Source organism: Lipophrys pholis (genome assembly GCF_963383615.2).
Source record: "Lipophrys pholis genome assembly, chromosome: 12".
NCBI classification, from domain to species: Eukaryota; Metazoa; Chordata; class Actinopteri; order Blenniiformes; family Blenniidae; genus Lipophrys; species Lipophrys pholis.
This window is the reverse complement of record NC_137641.1, coordinates 4,672,584-4,696,766: the sequence shown is the minus strand read 5'-3', so window position 1 is coordinate 4,696,766 and position 24,183 is coordinate 4,672,584. Positions and strand designations below refer to the sequence as shown.

Sequence of the window (24,183 nt, the reverse complement as noted above, 5' to 3'; positions counted from 1 at the left end):
TTGACTCAGACCAGCACTAGTGAAGGCCGAGGTCTGAAATGCAAGGCTGCCACTGTTACAATCTAATCCAACCATTTATAGGACATGCAAATACGTTTCAACTTCCAGCTTTTATTGAAAGATATAAATAAGGATGTGAGGATATAAACACTCTCATATAATATTTTTACATTCATCCATCTTTGCCATGATTATTTTATTGTTGTAAAAAAGTCATGAAAGACCAAAGATTGAGGTGAAAACTGTCTTTATTTTGTCAAAGCTTGAAGAAAATGATGATGAAAGAAGATGAATATTGATGAAGTCAGTTTGCTTTGATGATAGAAGAAAGTGAAAGAGGGTGAATGACAGAGGTGAGATCAGTGTGAGAGTAAAAGCAGTGTGAGAGTCCCAGTGAGTCCGGTCAGGACTGGGAACACTGGTCTCTCCTCAGTGTCTCTCTGAGGGGAGTCTGGGAGCCCCGGGTGGCCTCACAGGTCACTGAGCCCACCTTCCTCCACTGGTCTGCAGGGAGCCTCAGGGTGCTGCTCCAGCTGTAGAGGCCGTCCTTCTGCAGCACCCCGGGGCTCCTGCTCTCCTCCCAGCTGCTGCTGCTGCTGCTGCTGCTGTCCTCCACCTTCCAGCTCAGACTCCAGTCTGAGGGGAAGCCCTCGTTGGCCAGGCACATGAGCGTGGCCTTCCCCTGCTGCAGCTCCTCTCTGGAGGGGGGCAGCACCGTCAGGGTGGGGCGGGTATCACCTAGGAGACACCAATCAAATTAGAGGACAGGGAGCACCCAGCTGTCAATCAACCAGCACACACCTGGACAGCTTTAGTGGGAGACAGCTGATTTGGTCCTGGAAGAAGTTGCTGTCAGAGGCTTTTCCTGCTCCAGCAGTCACTCACTCACACATTGTTTCACTTCCCTTTAAGAAGCCTCTCATGCACATCAGCACAGAGAGAATCATCCAACACTTTGACCTGAAATACCTCAAACTACACAGGAAGGAACACAAGCTGATGTCTCAACGTTTACTCTTCATTTGCATCAACGTGATCAGAAAGTTTACACTTTACAACTTATGACTGGAAACTTTAACATGAACTTCAAATCTAAATTAATATTTTCAATTATTAGGAGCAAAATGTGAAAAAAACAGTAAATAAAGATAACTTCTCAGGAGGATTTGATTATTCTACATTTATCATCAGTATTTCTATTTTACTGTAAAATAACAATATTAATAATACATTTTAAAGTAAGAAGAGAAACAGAATTGGGAAACATTCTATAGAACCAAGAATAAATCCAGCTGTGATGAAGAGACACTCAATAAAACAAGAAGAATAAAACCTGCACACATTCCAACACAAACACATTTCAAACAGTGGACATGTCAACTAAAACTCAGCCCAAAGACAGACCAGTGCACCAGAAATGTCCCTAAATACACAGGTCAGTGTAAAAACAGCTTCAACATGAGACTGGTAGAGTTAAAACAGTGTGTTCCACAGCCATCAGGCTCTAACTGAGCACATTTAAAGACTGACAATATCTTTGGTTTTGTCATTTAATCCTTATGAGATTTTAATCCGGTGTAAATTTAAAACTAATAACTTTTCTCTGTGATCAAATTAAAGTGAAACAGAGCTGAGCTAAACTACATGAAATCAATGGAGATTAAAACTTGATCACTACAATAATTATTAAGAAAAAAAACATCTTTCTAATCTCAAATCATTCAAAACAAGGTTTAATGTAGGAATTTGAATTATTTAGTTGAAAGAATTAAAAGGAGAATAAACTTACTTCCAACATCCAGTCTGGTTCCTCCACCGAACGTGTAACACAGTGATACAAACTCATTGAGCCGCTGTACAAAAACCTCTGACTGTAGAGAGACGCCACTCTCTGATTCTGAAACCAACAAACTCACCAAAACAACTTTTACCACCTGATCCTAACGGAACACAAGAGAACAGTTCTTTCATCTGCAATGTCTACTTGAAATACATATATTTATAGGGATTGTTTTAAAGATTATTTTATATTTATTCAATAATATCTTTTGGAATTTATTCCTAAATAGATTTGGCAGCAAAAATATGACATTTTTAAAAAGTAAAAACTACAGACATATCTTTAATTATTCAGTTTAATTCCTTAATATTCTTATAAAAGTTTGAATCCAGAGTGAAAGTGAGAGATGAAAGTGATCCAGGTCCCTGTTGGAGTCAGTCAGAACATTTCCATAGAGCCACTTTGCATCAGCAGCACCATGCTCCAGTGCTCTGGGAGAGTTTATAGTCCTGACAGTTGAAGACTGGATGACTGACAGCCGTCCTTCATGACAACAGAAGACAGAGAAATCCTCCTCATCAGAAACATGAGTGTGATCTGCGTCCTCATCTGGACTCTCCTCTGCTGCTGCTTCACAGGTAAAGTCCAGAGAATCAAACTCCTCTCCTCTGTCAACATCCGTCCCTCTGAAATGAAGCCCACAAAACCATGAGGCTGCTTGATGTTTCTGTCTGTGTTTCCTCAGAGTCCAGAGGTCAGGTCACAGTGACTCAGCCTGCAGCAGTCAGCTCTGCTCTGGGAGCCTCCATCACCATCACATGTAGGACCAGTCAGAAAGTTTATTATAGTTCTGGTGAGCACCGTTTAGCCTGGTACCAACAGAGAGATGGACAACCTCCTAAAAGGCTCATTTACTGGGCCAGCTCCAGAGATTCAGGGACTCCAGATCGTTTTACAGGCAGTGGATCAAACTCTGACTTCACTCTGACCATCAGTGGAATTCAAGCTGAAGATGCTGCAGTTTATTACTGTCAGAGTGATCATTACATCAACAGTCAGTGGGTGTTCACACAGTGAAAAACCGTCGTACAAAAACCTCCCTCAGTCAGACTGAACAGAAACTGACTGCTGCACACTGATACACTTCACTGAACACACACACACACACACACACACACACACACACACACACACACACACACACACACACACACACACACACATTAGAAATCTCTAACATAAACTGAACTAATGAATTTATTTATTCAGATCAGATGTTTCTTCACCAGAGGCGGTGGTGTTTCAACATGTAAATACTTGGTGGTGAGATTTTATTTCAGGTCTACTGAGCGCAGAGTTCAACACCACTTCATACCAAACTAAAGTTTGTGCAGAAGCTTTTAGCTCCAACATCTTCATGACAACCATATACTGTAGGATCCCATCTTGTGAAAAGGTTTAACACGGGGAATAGCCTCTGATTAAATCATTTAATAAACTAAACTGTGTCTCGGTGGGGAGTTGAACACGGGCCTACTGATTGCAAGGAAAGAATTCCTCCACTAGACGAGCAGCATATTGATTTACAAGTGAGATTCTTACACAGATTTTATTATGACCTTACACTCACTTTACCTCCAGTTTCTCCTCTAAAGTCAGAGTTTTACATTTATACACCAGTAAATAATCAACCTCATTCATTTGGATTCTTAACTGTTAGCTCTCGCGGCGCATAAGCTGGCGTCACAACTCACTCAGTTACCTTGAAAAAGTAATCCAATTACTGATTACTAGTTATTCCTTGAAAAAGTAACTTAGTTACCTTACTGATTACTTGTTTTTAAAAGTAACTAAGTTAGATTACAAGTAATCTTATAGTTACTTTCAGCAGCTGCCAACAACATGCCCCCCTCAATCTCAACATAAAAATGACAACTGGTTTTACCAGAAACTGAGTTCTGATCACTGCCTGACCTCCTGCTGATACAGATTTAACCTTTGACCTTCATTCTTTGTTGTATTTATATCTGACTCATGGTTTTATTATCAGATTTTTACTATTACTGGTATTTATTAGTACATAGTTTAGTCTATTGTTGCACTATTTATCTGTTTTCAATAGAGCAATAGTATTTATTTGTTTGCACAACCTGCTCTATGCAACATTTTAATGACAGAGTAACGTGTTATTAATTAATGCGTTACCGGCATGACTGTGGCTATGTCCCGCTGGTCTTCCCTCCCCCTCTCTCTAACTGGTAACTTGGTAAAGATGGTGATTCTCCCTAAATTTCTTTATTTGTTCCAACACATTCCAATTTTTATAAGAAAATCTTTTTTTTTAACAGATCAGACAATAATATAATGTTTGTGGTTGAACCAGACTCCTTGCATCAAAAAATTATTCTACAACTTCCCAAAAAGCGGGACGGTCTTGCACGACGTAACATCATACAATACTATTGGTCATGCAATATTAATAAGCTCTGTCATTGGCTGGACAATGAAGCCGACACAGATCCTTCATGGGCTCAAATAGAACGGCGATCTTCAAGGTTCTCTCTCCAGTCCCTCCTCACTTCTCGTCTCCCTGTTAACATTCATAACATCTAACAGAACCCTGTTGTCAACAATTCTTTGAAAATCTGGCTGCAGTTCCGTAAATATTAAAGCTTGAATAACCCCTCAATTTAAGAACTGATTCTTAAAAACCATCTATTTCCGCCCTCCCTATCCCTATCTGCACAGATCCTCCATGTACCAGCAAGTATTAGTACCAGCTGGGTGATGGAGGAAGTGCTATATCTACTAGTTACTTTCTGCTGGCTGATGGAGGAAGTGCTATATCTACCAGGTACTTTCTGCTGGGTGATGGAGGAAGTACTGTATCTACCAGGTACTTTCTGCTGGGTGATGGAGGAAGTACTGTACCCATGCCTGCAGCACACAGTTGTTATTATATCACTGTACTGGCAACCTGCTTTATCTCAATAATCACAGTCATGAACACGAAGGAAAAAATAAATTCTGATTCATGATTACATCAAAATATATCAAATGTTTTCCATGTGAATTTTAACTGACAGGCAGGTTGAAACCCAACAGACACCAGGTCAAACCTGCTGGTGTTCCATCTTTCTGAGAGCCTGGAGAGACGTCCTCTTGTTGCTGCCTGTCTGTGTGGCATCGGGTGACATCATGGAGGTGGTGGAGGAAGTTCCAGGGATGATGATGGAGACGACCAAGTGACACTGAGGACGCCCAGAGGGACCTGGCAGGAAGTGATGTGCGAGCCAGACTGTCCAGCTGTCTGCTGCTGAAGAACGACCTGCAGGCCTCAGAGAGGAGAACTACATCTAGACAGGAAGCTCTCCTCATGTAGTCATGTTCTCTAGTCATGTGTAAATATATGTAGATAGATGGATAAAGACAGAGAGATCAACAGACTGTAAATGATTGTATATGACTGTAAAATATAGAACTGAACATTTCTCTGTTTCATTTGATAAACAATGTAATGTTGCTTTAAAGAAGAAATTGTCTGGGGTGAATTTCAACAATCATGAGGTCTATGAGGAGGACATAAAACAAAAAGAATGACACACTACCAATTAAGTAAGTTATTAACACATGTATGAATAAAGTATATACATGTAATAATTCAAGCATCAAAAACAATCCTCACTCCCATCCTCATCTGGAGGAGTTCCTCTTCTCCACTGGACCAGGCTTCAGGTTCCTCAGTAGTCCTGGATTCAAATAGTGCATGGTGTTAGTTTGAATCCACAGCATCCTCCAGTAACCAGTAGATTCTCCAGTAGAACCAGTAGAACCTCCAGTATGATGGGTAGAACTCTTTAGTGCAATTGAGACAAAACACTATGGCCAGTAGAACCTTCACCTCTCAGTCAAGTTAAAAAGTTTTAAACATGATCTTTCCCCTCAGCAGCAAATATAAATGTAGATGAACACTGTTAGATTTACACTAAAACAATTATATCTCATGTTTAACCACAGTAGAGAACCACAGCCAGCCTCGTCTCAGTCTGGATCCACAATCTCCGAAAACCTCAGAACAAATGTTTAAGTAAGCGTGATCTTGAAATATCAACCTCATAACAACATTTTATAACAACTATAGTCTGGCCTAAAACACTCTTAAACCTACACTCTGTTAAACAATGACGCTAATATTTCAGATCTTTTACGCACCGTTGTGTGTTTCCCCCTCTCCCATCTCCTCCGTCATCTCTTGCCAAATGCATTATGGGTAAATTGGCTTCCCAAGACTGAACAGGTCTGTTTCGATGCATCCTCGATAAAGTTTGCGGAGCGAGGATACATCCGGGTATTCCATGTGTACTCGTTGAGAAACGGCCTAAGAATTGGAACAGTACTTGGTCTCCCACTGATGACGTTTAACAGGTACACGAGAGCACAAGTATGGAGGAGTATGGGTACTGGAAAACGGCCTGTGTGTTTGGAGGAGAGAGAACGAGCGGCCGGTTCTGTTTAATGATAAAGCGGCTTTGCAGACAAGTTACTCATCCTGCTGGACGCTACAATATTAATGCACAGTGACTTGGAGAAGTAACTTTAATCTGATTACTGGTTTGGAAATAACAACGCGTTAGATTACTTGTCTAACCAGCATCACTGGTGGTCATGGTAGTAGAGTCACTAATAAAAGTAAAAACAAGCGATTGGCAGCACGTCGTCACTGCTGTAAACAGTGTGGCAGCCACAGAGAGATCAGTCACTGCAGAGGTGGAGAAGAAGAGTCTGATCTGAAGGTGGAGGCCCGAGGAGAGTGACCTCATGGGGGCAGCACCTGAGCACACTGCTGGACACCATAACAGCCCTCATGGTTGTGACGGCCAGCGTGTATTTCTGGTGGAGACCACAGCGGACCGATAAAGTTCACTTTTATCTGTTTATTAAATGTATGAATGAAATACTTGAACAGGGACTTGTAAAAAGGCTCAGTGGACTTTGTGTTGTATCCTTAGTCACTGGAGAGTTGGAGGCGGAGGGTGACGTGGAGGTCGTCTGTCTCCAGCAGCAGAGCGTCCAGAGCGCATGGCGGTGCAGCGCATCCACAGTGCAGCTTCATGCACGACTGTCACCGTGCTATTTATATGCGTTCTTAGCAATGGGACCGGTTGTTAAACACCTTGTCACAATTGATAATCAGTCAGTTCTATCCACCGCTCTGGATCATTTCAAGATGAACGTTTGTCATATGAACCTCGTGCTGCTGATTCAGTAGTAATGGCTCATTAAAGGAACATCTATAACACTGAAGCTCGGCTGTTTATGATCACCTGGATCTATAAGTCTGACATTTGAAGACAGTAAATGTATGAGATGAATCTGGCTTCAATTCTCCACCTCACAATCGGCACCGCCAGTTTCCCCGTCTCCAAAATGTGTGTGCGCAAGCTTCAAAGTCGGCGTACCGGTACGCACATTCTCCCGCAGAGCTTATTTCTTTAAATCACAAACTTTGCGTGGGAAGTGGCGTACGCATCTTTTAGGACCTGTTTTGTCCGTCAGTAACCTTTATAAATGTCCAAACTACCTTCCTCCACTGCTCTACCCACCACCCGAGTCTCAGTTTGACTCACTGCTCTCTCTCGACCCTGCACAGAAACGCTCCATCTAGGTGATCTACAACTCCATTGACTCCCTCAACTCCAACCAGATGACCAAACTGAAACAGACTTGGGAGGAGGAAATAAGAACGTCAATATCAGACAGCCGATGGGACCAAATTCATGTGTGAGTTCACTCATCCTCAATATGTGCTCGGCACGGCTTCTTTCAATGCAAGGTTCTCCTTAGAGTGCACTACAGAACTGCTGGACCGGCACAAATGTACCCAGGCACCAGTGGCAGTTGTAATAGATGTAAACAGTCACCTGTCAACCAAACACACATGCTCTGGTCCTGTTCAAATATCACTGGCTTCTGGCAGCAGATTGTTGATCCCCTTGCTACAGTACTTGAGATGGAGCTTTTCCCTGAACCTTGCACTGCACTGTTTGGGTCGCCCCCAATTACAACAGCTAATCTACCTGTGACAAAACGCTGCGTAATCGCCTGTCAACACTACTGGCCCCAGGCCTTGTTCAAATGGAAACATGCTCTCCTCCTACACACAACAACTGACTAAAGGAGGTCCTAAATCACATTAAACTTGAAAAGATTCCATTTTCACTCACAAACTCAAGTTCTGTTTTCAATGAAACCTGGCAACCCTTTATAAAACCCCTATCCAATACTACTATGAACCAGGAACTAACGAGATGCCTCCCCTCCACTCCCCCGTCTATTTTCTGTAGGTCTCCTTCTGTTGTTTTCTTTACTTTATTCTCATACTTAACTATTTACGTCTTAGTTTTCCAATCCAATTCTGTTTTTCATTTAACTATTTGTGTTCCTTATGTAGTTGTGTCTCGAATGAAGTTTTAATTAAAGGGTGGGAAGGGACAACGGACAGTCATGGACTTTAGTTCAGCTGTAGAAGCAGATTGAGCTCAATTGATTCAATATTGATACTGTGATTATTTTTCTTGTCCCCATCATGCATTACGTTGAATGACCCTCTTACTTTTCAACCCATCTGTTTATACACATTTTTCTTTTGTTGTAAAAGGAAAAGTGAAAAAGCTAAAAAAAAAAAAAGATTTAAAAACAATAAATAAAAGACAGCAGGTCCAAGCAGCAATCTCCTGAGCTGGACCAAGACACCATCCGGCCGGGGAAATGAAGCAGGAGCAGAAAAAAAGAAAAACACAAACCAGAAGAAGACAAATGTTCTTCTCTCCTGCTGGTTCCTGTCAGGACTCTTGCTGTGGCATTATGAATCAGTGGAAGACTTTCAGCAGTTATTCAGACACCCTGATATTAGGGAGTTACAATAGTTACTCTGGAGGGAACAAATGTGTGGATTAGTTTCTCAGCTTCATTCTGAGTCAACATGTTCCTGATACTAGAAATATTAAGCAGGTGACAAAAGGCAGTCCTGCAGATTTGTTTAATGTGGAGCTGAAGGATCAGTCCTGGTCCAAAGTAACTCCAGGTTCCTCACAGTGGTACTGGAGGTCAAAGTAATACCATCCAGTGTTACTATATGTTCAGATCATTTCTCTCTCAGATGATTTGGGACAACTATAATAACTTGTGTTTAATCTGAGTTCAGAAGCAGAAAATGATCATTCATCCAGACTCTTGTGTCTCTAAGAGAAGCTTCTAGTTTGACAAGTTGATCAGTATCATCTGGTTTCATAGAGAAATCGATTGGTGGATCATCTGCATAGTAATGGAAGTTAATGGAGAGTTTTCTGATCATCCCTGCTCCCTCCTGCTCATCCTCTACATCCTCCTTCTTGGCAATATCATCAGTAAACATCATCTTCATTCCCACTGCTACGCCGACAACATCCAGATCTACATTTCAACCAAATCTGTCACCCCAACAACCTGCTCCACCCTCACCAACTGCCTCAGTGAAATAAAAACATGGATAAAACATGAAACATGAACTAAACTACGACAAATTGTACATGATAATCATGAGACCCAAATCCCTCACAAAACACATGGACAACTTCACCCTGACCACTGGAAACTCCACCCTGTCTCCGTCACCTCACACCTGTAATCTGAGAGTTATTCTCCACATCAAGCTCACCTTTGAACAACACATCAACCAGATCACTCGGACCGCCTTCTTTCACCTCAAAAACACGGCCCACCTTCACAACTCACTCTCCTCCTCTGCTGCTGAAACCCTCATCCACTCATTCATCACTTCCTGAATCCACGACTGCAACAACTTTCTCCTCGGCTCATCTTCAAAAGTCCTCAATAAACTTTGGTGTATCTAGAACTCTGCTGCTCGTCTGCTCACCCACTGCAACTCCTGTGAACACATCACCCCCGTCCTCCTGAACCTCCACTGGCTCCCTGTCCTCCAAAACATATCACTAACATCTCTGTCTGTCTGTCTGTCTGTCTGTCTGTCTGTCTGTCTGTCTGTCTGTCTGTCTCTCTCTCTCTCTCTCTCTCTCTCTCTCTCTCTCTCTCTCTCATCATTTTCTCACCTTCTATCCACATATGTTTTTTCTTTCTCTCAGTAAAAGTACCTGGATATGACTGTGTTGAATTTGGTGAAATATAAATAAAGTTCAATTGAAGTAGAACATGGACCTTTCTGATTAATAACAGATGTTTTTTAATACTTATATTCTAATTCTGCTAAATCTTCAGACTAAATCAAAGCATCTCTAAAGGAGGAGATTTTATTTGTTTCAGGTGGAAATAAGTCGTGCAAAGATGTACAATTTAAAGATTTCTCTTGAGTTTTATTTTGAACTCAAAACTTTTTTTTAGGTTTCTTATAAATGCAAATTACCTGAAATATCACTCTCCATGTAATCTACTTTAGTCCACATCTACGTCTCCTAATATCTTCTGTAGTAAACAAAGAGTTTAAATGTTTAATCAGAACAGTCTGGATGTTCACTGTAATTCATCAGAGTATTTATTAACCTGATATCAACAGGAAGAGACAGAAGCTCCAACATTGCTCATTAACTAAAGTAACAATTCATAAAATCAACCTGTATGCTGATGATGTTGTTTTTGTATCTTGGAATATTCTCTCAAAATGCCAAAATGCCCAAAATGGCAATTCTGGGACTTGATCACACTTAATCTAAATAATGTAAACTGTCAAAGTTATCTGAACTTGTATTTAACCACATTTGCTCATGATGAATGAAGAGCACAGCTTCCTCTGACTGACTGTGTGTTTTGAGTCTGTTTCACATAAAAGTAATTCAGCAACAAGAGGTGGAATCCTGAGAGTATCTATCAAGTCAAATTTCTGCTCCAAAGAAGGAGTTATGATGATTTTATTGCTGTAAAAAAGTCATGAAAAACCAAAGATTGAGGTGAAAACTGTCTTTATTTTGTCAAAGCTTGAAGAAAATGATGATGAAAGAAGATGAATATTGATGAAGTCAGTTTGCTTTGATGATAGAAGAAGGTGAAAAAGGGTGAATGACAGAGGTGAGATCAGTGTGAGAGTAAAAGCAGTGTGAGAGTCCCAGTGAGTCCGGTCAGGACTGGGAACACTGGTCTCTCCTCAGTGTCTCTCTGAGGGGAGTCTGGGAGCCCCGGGTGGCCTCACAGGTCACAGAGCCCACCTTCCTCCACTGGTCTGCAGGGAGCCTCAGGGTGCTGCTCCAGCTGTAGAGGCCGTCCTTCTGCAGCACCCCGGGGCTCCTGCTCTCCTCCCAGCTGCTGCTGCTGCTGCTGCTGCTGCTGCTGCTGTCCTCCACCTTCCAGCTCAGACTCCAGTCTGAGGGGAAGCCCTCGTTGGCCAGGCACATGAGCGTGGCCTTCCCCTGCTGCAGCTCCTCTCTGGAGGGGGGCAGCACCGTCAGGGTGGGGCGGGTATCACCTAGGAGACACCAATCAAATTAGAGGACAGGGAGCACCCAGCTGTCAATCAACCAGCACACACCTGGACAGCTTTAGTGGGAGACAGCTGATTTGGTCCTGGAAGAAGTTGCTGTCAGAGGCTTTTTCTGCTCCAGCAGTCACTCACTCACACATTGTTTCACTTCCCTTTAAGAAGCCTCTCATGCACATCAGCACAGAGAGAATCATCCAACACTTTGACCTGAAATACCTCAAACTACACAGGAAGGAACACAAGCTGATGTCTCAACGTTTACTCTTCATTTGCATCAACGTTATCAGAAAGTTTACACTTTACAACTTATGACTGGAAACTTTAACATGAACTTCAAATCTAAATTAATATTTTCAATTATTAGGAGCAAAATATGAAATACACAGGAAATAAAGATAACTTCTTTGGAGGATTTGATAAATTTACAACATTTATCATCAGTATTTCTATTTTACTGTAAAATAACAATATTAATGATGCATTTTAAAGTAAGAAGAGAAACAGAATTGGGAAACATTCTATAGAACCAAGAATAAATCCAGCTGTGATGAAGAGACACTCAATAAAACAAGAAGAATAAAACCTGCACACATTCCAACACAAACACATTTCAAACAGTGGACATGTCAACTAAAACTCAGCCCAAAGACAGACCAGTGCACCAGAAATGTCCCTAAATACACAGGTCAGTGTAAAAACAGCTTCAACATGAGACTGGTAGAGTTAAAACAGTGTGTTCCACAGCCATCAGGCTCTAACTGAGCACATTTAAAGACTGACAATATCTTTGGTTTTGTCATTTAATCCTAATGAGATTTTAATCCGGTGTAAATTTAAAACTAATAACTTTTCTCTGTGATCAAATTAAAGTGAAACAGAGCTGAGCTAAACTACATGAAATCAATGGAGATTAAAACTTGATCACTACAATAATTATTAAGAAAGAAAAACATCTTTCTAATCTCAAATCATTCAAAACAAGGTTTAATGTATGAATTTGAATTATTTAGTTGAAAGTATTAAAGGAGAATAAACTTACTTCCAACATCCAGTCTGGTTCCTCCACCGAACGTGTACCACAGTGATACAAACTCATTGAGCCGCTGTACAAAAACCTCTGACTGTAGAGAGACGCCACTCTCTGATTCTGAAACCAACAAACTCACCAAAACAACTTTTACCACCTGATCCTAACGGAACACAAGAGAACAGTTCTTTCATCTGCAATGTCTACTTGAAATACATATATTTATAGAAATTGTTTTAAAGATTATTTTATGTTTTTTCTATTGTGTCTATTGGAATTTATTCCTGAAGGGATTTAACAGCAAAAACAGTAAATTAAATTTGAAAACTACAGACACATCTTTAATTATTCAGTTTAATTCCTTAATATTCTCATGAAAGTTTGAATCCAGAGTGAAACTGAGAGATGAAAGTGATCCAGGTCCCTGTTGGAGTCAGTCAGAACATTTCCATAGAGCCACTTTGCATCAGCAGCACCATGCTCCAGTGCTCTGGGAGAGTTTATAGTCCTGACAGTTGAAGACTGGATGACTGACAGCCGTCCTTCATGACAACAGAAGACAGAGAAATCCTCCTCATCAGAAACATGAGTGTGATCTGCGTCCTCATCTGGACTCTCCTCTGCTGCTGCTTCACAGGTAAAGTCCAGAGAATCAAACTCCTCTCCTCTGTCAACATCCGTCCCTCTGAAATGAAGCCCACAAAACCATGAGGCTGCTTGATGTTTCTGTCTGTGTTTCCTCAGAGTCCAGAGGCCAGGTCACAGTGACTCAGTCTGCAGCAGTCAGCTCTGCTCCGGGAGCCTCCGTCACCATCACATGTAGGACCAGTCAGGATGTTTACGGCTCTAACTATTTAGCCTGGTACCAACAGAGAGATGGACAACCTCCTAAATTGCTCATTTACTGGGCCAACCGTCGAGAATCAGGGACTCCAGATCGTTTTACAGGCAGTGGATCAAACTCTGACTTCACTCTGACCATCAGTGGAGTTCAAGCTGAAGATGCTGCAGTTTATTACTGTCAGAGTTATCATTACATCAACAGTCAAGATGTGTTCACACAGTGAAAAACCGTCGTACAAAAACCTCCCTCAGTCAGACTGAACAGAAACTGACTGCTGCACACTGATACACTTCACTGAACACACACACACACACACACACACACACAGGTCTACTGAGCGCAGAGTTCAACACCACTTAATACCAAACTAAAGTTTGTGCAGAAGTTTTGAGCTCCAACATCTTCATGACAACCATATACTGTAGGATCCCATCTTGTGAAAAGGTTTAACACGGGGAATAGCCTCTGATTAAATCATTTAATAAACTAAACTGTGTCTCGGTGGGGAGTTGAACACGGGCCTACTGATTGCAAGGAAAGAATTCCTCCACTAGACGAGCAGCATATTGATTTACAAGTGAGATTCTTACACAGATTTTATTATGACCTTACACTCACTTTACCTCCAGTTTCTCCTCTAAAGTCAGAGTTTTACATTTATACACCAGTAAATAATCAACCTCATTCATTTGGATTCTTAACTGTTAGCTCTCGCGGCGCATAAGCTGGCGTCACAACTCACTCAGTTACCTTGAAAAAGTAATCCAATTACTGATTACTAGTTATTCCTTGAAAAAGTAACTTAGTTACCTTACTGATTACTTGTTTTTAAAAGTAACTAAGTTAGATTACAAGTAATCTTATAGTTACTTTCAGCAGCTGCCAACAACATGCCCCCCTCAATCTCAACATAAAAAGGACAACTGGTTTTACCAGAAACTGAGTTCTGATCACTGCCTGGCCTCCTGCTGATCCAGATTTAACCTTTGACCTTCATTCTTTGTTGTATTTATATCCGACTCATGGTTTTATTATCAGATTTTTACTATTACTGGTATTTATTAGTACATAGTTTAGTCTATTGTTGCACTATTTATCTGTTTTCAATAGAGCAATAGTATTTATTTGTTTGCACAACCTGCTCTATGCAACATTTTAATGACAGAGTAACGTGTTATTAATTAATGCGTTACCGGCATGACTGTGGCTATGTCCCGCTGGTCTTCCCTCCCCCTCTCTCTAACTGGTAACTTGGTAAAGATGGTGATTCTCCCTAAATTTCTTTATTTGTTCCAACACATTCCAATTTTTATAAGAAAATCTTTTTTTTTAACAGATCAGACAATAATATAATGTTTGTGGTTGAACCAGACTCCTTGCATCAAAAAATTATTCTACAACTTCCCAAAAAGCGGGACGGTCTTGCACGACGTAACATCATACAATACTATTGGTCATGCAATATTAATAAGCTCTGTCATTGGCTGGACAATGAAGCCGACACAGATCCTTCATGGGCTCAAATAGAACGGCGATCTTCAAGGTTCTCTCTCCAGTCCCTCCTCACTTCTCGTCTCCCTGTTAACATTCATAACATCTAACAGAACCCTGTTGTCAACAATTCTTTGAAAATCTGGCTGCAGTTCCGTAAATATTAAAGCTTGAATAACCCCTCAATTTAAGAACTGATTGTTAAAAACCATCTATTTCCGCCCTCCCTATCAAATCCTGCATTTTAAATCTGGCAAAACAAGGGCCTGGGGCCTCATTTATAAAACACTGCGTAGGATTCCTACTAAAAATGTTGGTGCGCTCTAAAGCTGAAAATGTCGTGCGCCCAAACAAATTCAGATTGGTGAAACCGTGCGTACTGCACTTTCCTGTTATAGATCACAGTCCACCTGGAAGGTCCCACAGTTGATGTCCCGCCCTCAACACGTCCACTTTTAACCATAAATGGTCGATGCAAAGTGTCTCGTCAATATCTTTGCATCTCAATCGGCCCGTTGATCGCCGGCATTTGACGCTAAATCCTGAGAGAAAAGAAGAAGAAAAGGAATTTTACAGAGAGAGAAATAGTCATGGAGGAGGTGGAGGTCAGGAAAATTATATTATTTGGTGGTCACCAGTGTTGCCACAGTTACCTTGCAAAAGTAATTAGATTACTGATTACTAGTCACTCGCCTAAAAAGTAATTTAGTTACTTCATTGATTACTTGTTTTTAAAAGGAACTAAATTGGATTACAAGTAACTTTTTAGTTACTTTCAACAGTTGCCGACACCGCCCCACGTCTCTAAATAAAAAGGACAACTGGTTTGGCCACAAAGTGAGTTCTGATCACTGCCTGGCCTCCTGCTGATCCAGATTTAACCTTTGACCTTCATTCTTTGTATTTATATCTGACTCATTTTGTAATGATCAGATTTTTACAATTACTGGTATTTATTTACCCAGTTGTAGTCTGTTGTTGACCTTTTAATTACCCCCCTTGAGGAGAAATTAAGTCTTTCATTGATTGATTGATTGAAAAAGAAAAAAATGACAAAAAGAGTTCAACATCTCTGCAGTTGTGTTATTGTGGCAATGATATGGTTTAGTGTTGACATTTCTTGGTTTCCGTTGTTTCGTGTCACCTGAATGCACCGTTAGAGCGAGTTGGTCTGTGATAAGATAAGATATAAGATAAGATATCCCTTTATTTTTCTCGCATGTGGAGAAATTTGTAGTGGTACAGCAGGATAGTACAGAGAAAGAAGCACACATAGCAGGAACTAAAAAACAAAAAAAAAAGCAGATAAAAATACAATATAATAGAAAAATATGCACACGGTGCCTATAAGTGTGGACATGTACAGAATATGGGGGTGGATGTATTTTACATAGTCAATACGTTCTTATAGATTATTATAGTTATAGCACCACTTCTTGTCCAGTTGGAGTGGAGTGATATTGTCCGGTGGTGGTGTGCAGTGGTCTACTGGGAGCAGGCTTGGTTGAAGAGTCTGACTGCAGCAGGGAGGAAGGACCGGCGGAGTCTCTCCTTCAGACATCGCGGGTGGAGAAGCCTGTCACTGAAGGAGCTGCCCAGTGATGTGACGGTACCATGTCGGGGGTGGGAGACGGTCTCCATCAGGGATGAGAGCTTCTTCAACATCCTCCTGTCTCCCACCACCTCCACAGGGTCCAGGACAGAGCTGGCCTTCCTCACCAGTTTGTTCAGCTTGTTCCTGTCTGCAGCCGGAGTGCTGCTGCTCTAGCAGACCACTCCATAGAAGATGGCTGATGCCACCACTGAGTCATAAAAGGTCCTCAGGAGCGCCCCCTGCACTCCAAAGGACCTGATTCTCCGCAGCAGATGGAGTCTGCTCTGGCCCTTATTGTAGAGAGCTTGTGTGTTGTCAGACCAGTCCAGTTTATTGTTCAGGTGAACACCCAGGTACTTATAAGAGTCCACTATCTCAATGTCCTTTCCCTGAATGTTCACCGGTGTGGGGGGAGTGGGTCTCGGCCTGCGGAAGTCCACCACCAGCTCTTTGGTTTTACCCGCATTGATCAGGAGGTGGTTCCGCTGGCACCAGTCCACAAAGTCCAGGTTGAGTTCTCTGTACTCCACCTCGTCGTCGTTGGTGATGAGGCCGACGAAGGCGGAGTCATCAGAGAACTTCTGCAGGTGACAGGTGGATGTGTTGTGGGAGAAGTCTGCAGTGTAGAGGGTGAAGAGGAAGGGAGCCAGGACCGTCCCCTGTGGAGCCCCCATACTGCAGATGACCAGATCAGACACACAGTCCCGTGTCCTCACAAACGGTGGCCGGTTGGTCAGGTAGTCCAGGAGCCAGGATGTGAGGTGCGGGTCGACTCCAGTGTGCTGCAGCTTGTCCCCCAGAAGCGTGGGCTGGATGGTGTTGAAAGCACTGGAGAAATCATAGAACATGATCCTCACAGTGCTCCCAGCCCTCTCCAGGTGAGAGAGAGATCTCTCCATGAGGTAGAGGATGGCGTCCTCCACCCGGATGCCTGGCGGGTAGGCGAACTGCAGCTGGTCCATCGATGAGCTCACCAGGGGGCGCAGATGGAGAAGGACCAACCTCTCCAAGGTCTTCATCAGGTGTGATGTCAGCGCCACCGGCCTGAAGTGGTTGAAGTCCTTGGGGCGGGAGATCTTCGGCACCGGTACCACACAGGTCGTCTTCCAGAGCTGTGGTACTCTCCCCAGTTGAAGGCTCAGATTGAACATGTGCCCCATGACCCCACTGAGCTGGTCTGCACAGGTTCTGAGGAGTCTGGAGCTGATGCCATCCGGACCGGTTGCCTTCCTGACCTTTAGCCTCCTCAGCTCTCTGTTTACCTGGGCTGTTGTGAAGGACAGGCTGGAGCAGGGGGGCTGTGTGTTGGTAGTTGTGGGAGTGAGGGTGTGGCTGACACTGGGGGAAGCAGAGAGCATCGTGCAGGGGGGTGGGATGGGGGTGGGGACAGCTGGTGGTGGTGATTGCAGTGGGATGGAATGGGTCGGGGGAGGGGTGGATGTCTGTTCAAATCTGTTGAAGAAAATGTTCAGATCATTCACCCACTCCTGGTCCCAAACCAGCTCGATGTTGGAGTCCTTGTGACCCGAGATCGCTTTCAGGTCCTTCCAGACTCCGCTGACATTCCGCTGCTGCAGCTGTTCCTCCATCTTCCTCCTGTAGCTGCTTTTCCCCTCCCTGATCTTCCTCCTTAGCTCTCTCTGCACAGTCCTCATCTCCTCCCTGTCTTTTGTTTCAAAGGCCCTCCTTTTGTCCTTGAGGAGGGTCCTTATCTCAGGAGTGATCCACGGTTTGCTGTTGGCAAAACAGCGTATGGTCTTGGTGGGAACCGTGTAATCCACACAGAAGTTTATGTAGTCTGTTATGCAGTTTGTGAGGCCGTCGATGTCCTCCCCGTGGTCCTCATAGAACACTTCCCATGCAGTTGTCTCAAAACAGTCTTTGAGAGCCTCTTCTGCCTCATCGGACCAGATTTTAATGGTGCGGGTCACAGCTGGTTGTCTGTGTACCAGAGGTTTGTACACAGGCAGGAGGTGCACAAGGTTGTGATCTGATCGGCCAAGGGGAGGTATTAGTGTTGATCAGTACTTGGGTGTTAAGATGGATTGTTAAGTTTCAGTTTCTATTCTCTTCTCTGTGGCTCTGCACGCCATAGACATTTACACTAGACGCCTCACTGACTGGCAGGAACATACCTTAGTGCATCCGCCATCTTGTGAGGGGCATTTGTCAGGACTTCAGCAACAATACAGCATCACTGTTCTGCTTTTGGTTGTACAAACAGACAAAATCAGGACAATGGACTGCGTGGGATTACCTCCCACAGGTAGGAAAAACATATTTTTTGTTGTTGTCGTTGTGTTTAGCTCATATAACATTAACTTGGGACATAGATGAGCTGGAGCCGTGGGAAATGCTCTCTATTCCCTGGCTTAAGCTCGCCCTCAAACAACAACAATATCAACGTCTATTGGGTTCATCTAACGGAGGCTATTTTAGTTGCAGTGTGTAGAATATTACATTTCAAGAGAAATGAGTTGCTCAGAACCAGTCAGTGTACTGTTCCCCGCCTGTTCCAGCAGGAGAACCTCAGCCTGATCCCAGTAGGAAGTTCTGTCTGGCTGTGCTCAAACAGCTGTGAGCAACATGTCACACTTCACTCCTTTTAGACATACTGACATGTACACAAACATTATTATTATATATATTGATTAGGATAGCAGATCAATTGATTGCACATTGCACAAGCAGTGAATTAATGTGATAACACAGGACTCTGAACATATAAATCTTTATTTTTCACTAGAACCACTCCTATGCACTGCCCACATGTCCTGATGCTTTGACAGCCAGACTCAGTGAAGCCATGGCCGAGGTGGAGAGTCTGAGGAGAGAGAAGAGGAATGAAAAGATGGAGAACGGAGGGCAAAGAGCACAGTGGGGGGTCTTCTGGAGGAACTGAGAGCGAAAAATCTAATAGATGAAGAGCTGAAAGAGAAAATGTCATATAATATGTAATAATAGATAAATGTGTAACAATAAATAAATATGTAATAGGTAAATATGTAACAATTATTTTCTATGTAATATTAAAGGCAACTATGTAAAAATAAATGAAAGTATAATAGGTAAATATTTTATTGTGTGTAAATATGTTTAAAAAAATCTAAATTTGTTCCACAAAAAAGTTCAAACTTGTGCCCAAATGTACATGTTCATTGTACATAAAAGTCACATTGTGTGTAAATAAACTCTTTTACATATATTTGTCATGGCTCCATCATGTTGCTGCTCTAAAAGGAGAGGACAGCGTCCCAATGTCCCATCTGCAAACTTCTTCCATTTCCTCTCAATACTTCCTATAAGTACGCTACATTAAATAAATAAATGAAATAATTTTTAATTTAATAAATGAAAAATGAAAGCAATGATTCTTCACAGTCATGTAAATGTATATTTGCGTGGTTTTCTTCAGAAAACACTTCGCTGTCACATAGACTTGTTTAGGCTGACGGGTCAGACTTGCCCCTCACAAGATGGCGGCCGCTCTGACGTATGGGAGCGGTGGGCGGACACAGGCTGCGTGGCGTCTAGTGTATATGTCTATGCTGACACCTGCTCCACTACAGACATAATATAGATCAGGCCTCAATTACTTCCCCCCGAGGGCCAAAATCAGAGCAGCATGCCAAACCAAGGGCCGGAACCATCGCAGGTTTTCTGCACGATGTCAGTAAAAGTTGTTTTATTTGCAAATGTTAGCTGATGTTACCATTATTACTATTATTATTGTTGTTATCATTATTATTATAGTAATAGTAGTCAAGTTGGTTGTAGTAATAATTTAAGCCTGGGATTTTAAAAAATGTTTTGAGGGTCACATAAAAAAGCACTCTTGAAAAAAGTAAGTGTAAAACCAGCTATCTAATTATTTACACAGAGAGAGAGAGACAGAGATCCAGGGAGAGATGTTCAGTTTGTTACTGTTTAAATTCCATAATTGTTGTTTCAGTGCTGCTTTGGTTTCTGTTCTTATTTCATCCATTTATTGTTTTTAATTGTGATCTGTTGCATTTGAAGTATAAAAACTGCTATATAAATGAACCTGTTATTACAATTGTTGTAATTTCTGTTATAAACACCAGTTAGATGCCAAATAAACAAAAACGAATGAATTCACTCACCAATCAGTGAGAAAAGTGATGGGATGAAGAAATCCCTCTGATGTATGTTGCATCAGAAAGTCTGTTTCTTTAAGTCAGAGATCAGAGGTGAAGAACACTACTCCACTAAATCCTCCACTCTTCTTGTCGCAGTATTATCTGACACTTACCAAAATCATTTTCCATCATTCCAGCCACATTCCTGACGTTCTTAATGTGACCTAATGCATCTGAAGATAGTTCTGAAATGGGCCTGACACTCCTGATATTCCTGGAACTTCTTTTTGGCTCCAATGAATCTTCAAGAAGATCAAGAATCACCTGTATTGGTGAAGTTTGTAACTGAGAGTGTGGATTAGTAGTGAAAGCAGCAGAAGGAGACTTGAACTTTGATTCTTTTCATCATAAAGGTATTTATTCTGGCAACACGAGTATCTATCTGTGATGCAAAGGCTTTTTATACAGCATCTCTGCATGATGACCTGGTTTTTGTAGCCATAAAAAGTGATTGAGGGGTGGATTGACTCAGACCAGCACTAGTGAAGGCCGAGGTCTGAAATGCAAGGCTGCCACTGTTACAATCTAATCCTACCATTTATAGGACATGCAAATACGTTTCAACTTCCAGCTTTTATTGAAAGATATAAATAAGGATGTGAGGATATAAACACTCTCATATACTATTTTTCCATTCATCCATCTTCTAAACCGCTTTGCCATGATTATTTCATTGTTGTAAAAAAGTCATGAAAGACCAAAGATTGAGGTGAAAACTGTCTTTATTTTGTCAAAGCTTGAAGAAAATGATGATGAAAGAAGATGAATATTGATGAAGTCAGTTTGCTTTGATGATAGAAGAAAGTGAAAGAGGGTGAATGACAGAGGTGAGATCAGTGTGAGAGTAAAAGCAGTGTGAGAGTCCCAGTGAGTCCGGTCAGGACTGGGAACACTGGTCTCTCCTCAGTGTCTCTCTGAGGGGAGTCTGGGAGCCCCGGGTGGCCTCACAGGTCACAGAGCCCACCTTCCTCCACTGGTCTGCAGGGAGCCTCAGGGTGCTGCTCCAGCTGTAGTGGCCGTCCTTCTGCAGCACCCCGGGGCTCCTGCTCTCCTCCCAGCTGCTGCTGCTGCTGCTGCTGCTGCTGTCCTCCACCTTCCAGCTCAGACTCCAGTCTGAGGGGAAGCCCTCGTTGGCCAGGCACATGAGCGTGGCCTTCCCCTGCTGCAGCTCCTCTCTGGAGGGGGGCAGCACCATCAGGGTGGGGCGGGTATCACCTAGGAGACACCAATCAAATTAGAGGACAGGGAGCACCCAGCTGTCAATCAACCAGCACACACCTGGACAGCTTTAGTGGGAGACAGCTGATTTGGTCCTGGAAGAAGTTGCTGTCAGAGGCTTTTTCTGCTCCAGCAGTCACTCACTCACACATTGTTTCACTTCCCTTTAAGAAGCCTCTCATGCACATCAGCACAGAGAGAATCATCCAACACTTTGACCTGAAATACCTCAAACTACACAGGAAGGAACACAAGCTGATGTCTCAACGTTTACTCTTCATTTGCATCAACGTTATCAGAAAGTTTACACTTTACAACTTATGACTGGAAACTTTAACATGAACTTCAAATCTAAATTAATATTTTCAATTATTAGGAGCTAAATTTGAAAAAAAAACTGTGAAAATTATATCAAGAGGTTTTCATAATTCATAAAAACATTTATCATCAGTATTTCTATTTTACTGTAAAATAACAATATTAATGATGCATTTTAAAGTAAGAAGAGAAACAGAATTGGGAAACATTCTATAGAACCAAGAATAAATCCAGCTGTGATGAAGAGACACTCAATAAAACAAGAAGAATAAAACCTGCACACATTCCAACACAAACACATTTCAAACAGTGGACATGTCAACTAAAACTCAGCCCAAAGACAGACCAGTGCACCAGAAATGTCCCTAAATACACAGGTCAGTGTAAAAACAGCTTCAACATGAGACTGGTAGAGTTAAAACAGTGTGTTCCACAGCCATCAGGCTCTAACTGAGCACATTTAAAGACTGACAATATCTTTGGTTTTGTCATTTAATCCTTATGAGATTTTAATCCGGTGTAAATTTAAAACTAATAACTTTTCTCTGTGATCAAATTAAAGTGAAACAGAGCTGAGCTAAACTACATGAAATCAATGGAGATTAAAACTTGATCACTACAATAATTATTAAGAAAAAAAAACATCTTTCTAATCTCAAATCATTCAAAACAAGGTTTAATGTAGGAATTTGAATTATTTAGTTGAAAGTATTAAAGGAGAATAAACTTACTTCCAACATCCAGTCTGGTTCCTCCACCGAACGTGTACCACAGTGATACAAACTCATTGAGCCGCTGTACAAAAACCTCTGACTGTAGAGAGACGCCACTCTCTGATTCTGAAACCAACAAACTCACCAAAACAACTTTTACCACCTGATCCTAACGGAACACAAGAGAACAGTTCTTTCATCTGCAATGTCTACTTGAAATACATATATTTATAGAGATTGTTTTAAAGATCATTTTCTATTTTTTCTATTATGTCTATTGGAATTTATTCCTGAAGGGATTTAACAGCAAAATTAGAAATTAAAATAAAAAAACTACAGACGTATCTTAAATTATTCAGTTTAATTCCTTAATAACTCATAAAAGTTTGAATCCAGAGTGAAAGTGAGAGATGAAAGTGATCCAGGTCCCTGTTGGAGTCAGTCAGAACATTTCCATAGAGCCACTTTGCATCAGCAGCACCATGCTCCAGTGCTCTGGGAGAGTTTATAGTCCTGACAGTTGAAGACTGGATGACTGACAGCCGTCCTTCATGACAACAGAAGACAGAGAAATCCTCCTCATCAGAAACATGAGTGTGATCTGCGTCCTCATCTGGACTCTCCTCTGCTGCTGCTTCACAGGTAAAGTCCAGAGAATCAAACTCCTCTCCTCTGTCAACATCCGTCCCTCTGAAATGAAGCCCACAAAACCATGAGGCTGCTTGATGTTTCTGTCTGTGTTTCCTCAGAGTCCAGAGGCCAGGTCACAGTGACTCAGCCTGCAGCAGTCAGCTCTGCTCTGGGAGCCTCCGTCACCATCACATGTAGGACCAGTCAGACAGCTTGGAGCTGTGGCAGTGCTAATTGTTTAGCCTGGTACCAACAGAGAGATGGACAACCTCCGAAATTGCTCATTTACTACACCAACACTCGAGAATCAGGGACTCCAGATCGTTTTACAGGCAGTGGATCAAACTCTGACTTCACTCTGACCATCAGTGGAGTTCAAGCTGAAGATGCTGCAGTTTATTACTGTCAGAGTGAACATTACATCAACAGTCAGTATGTGTTCACACAGTGAAAAACTGTCGTACAAAAACCTCCCTCAGTCAGACTGAACAGAAACTGACTGCTGCACACTGATACACTTCACTGAACACACACACACACACACACACACACACACACACACACACACACACACACACACACACACACACACACACACACACACACACACACACACACACACACACACACACACACAGGTCTACTGAGCGCAGAGTTCAACACCACTTAATACCAAACTAAAGTTTGTGCAGAAGCTTTTAGCTCCAACATCTTCATGACAACCATATACTGTAGGATCCCATCTTGTGAAAAGGTTTAACACGGGGAATAGCCTCTGATTAAATCATTTAATAAACTAAACTGTGTCTCGGTGGGGAGTTGAACACGGGCCTACTGATTGCAAGGAAAGAATTCCTCCACTAGACGAGCAGCATATTGATTTACAAGTGAGATTCTTACACAGATTTTATTATGACCTTA

The 24,183-nt window shown here is 42.0% G+C and overlaps 2 gene segments (V, D, J or C); both read right to left on the bottom strand.

The window, feature by feature from the left end:
• Nucleotides 1-232: 232 nt before the first annotated feature.
• On the bottom strand, nt 233-17,812 carry LOC308117886 (Ig kappa-b4 chain C region-like). The segment is given in 3 exons: nt 17,705-17,812; nt 1,790-1,871; nt 233-738 (listed from the first exon to the last, which is right to left on the bottom strand).
• A 3,277-nt stretch (nt 17,813-21,089) lies between these two features.
• LOC308118054 (Ig kappa-b4 chain C region-like) lies at nt 21,090-23,037 on the bottom strand. The segment is given in 2 exons: nt 22,651-23,037; nt 21,090-21,598 (listed from the first exon to the last, which is right to left on the bottom strand).
• Between the last annotated feature and the right edge of the window lie 1,146 nt (nt 23,038-24,183).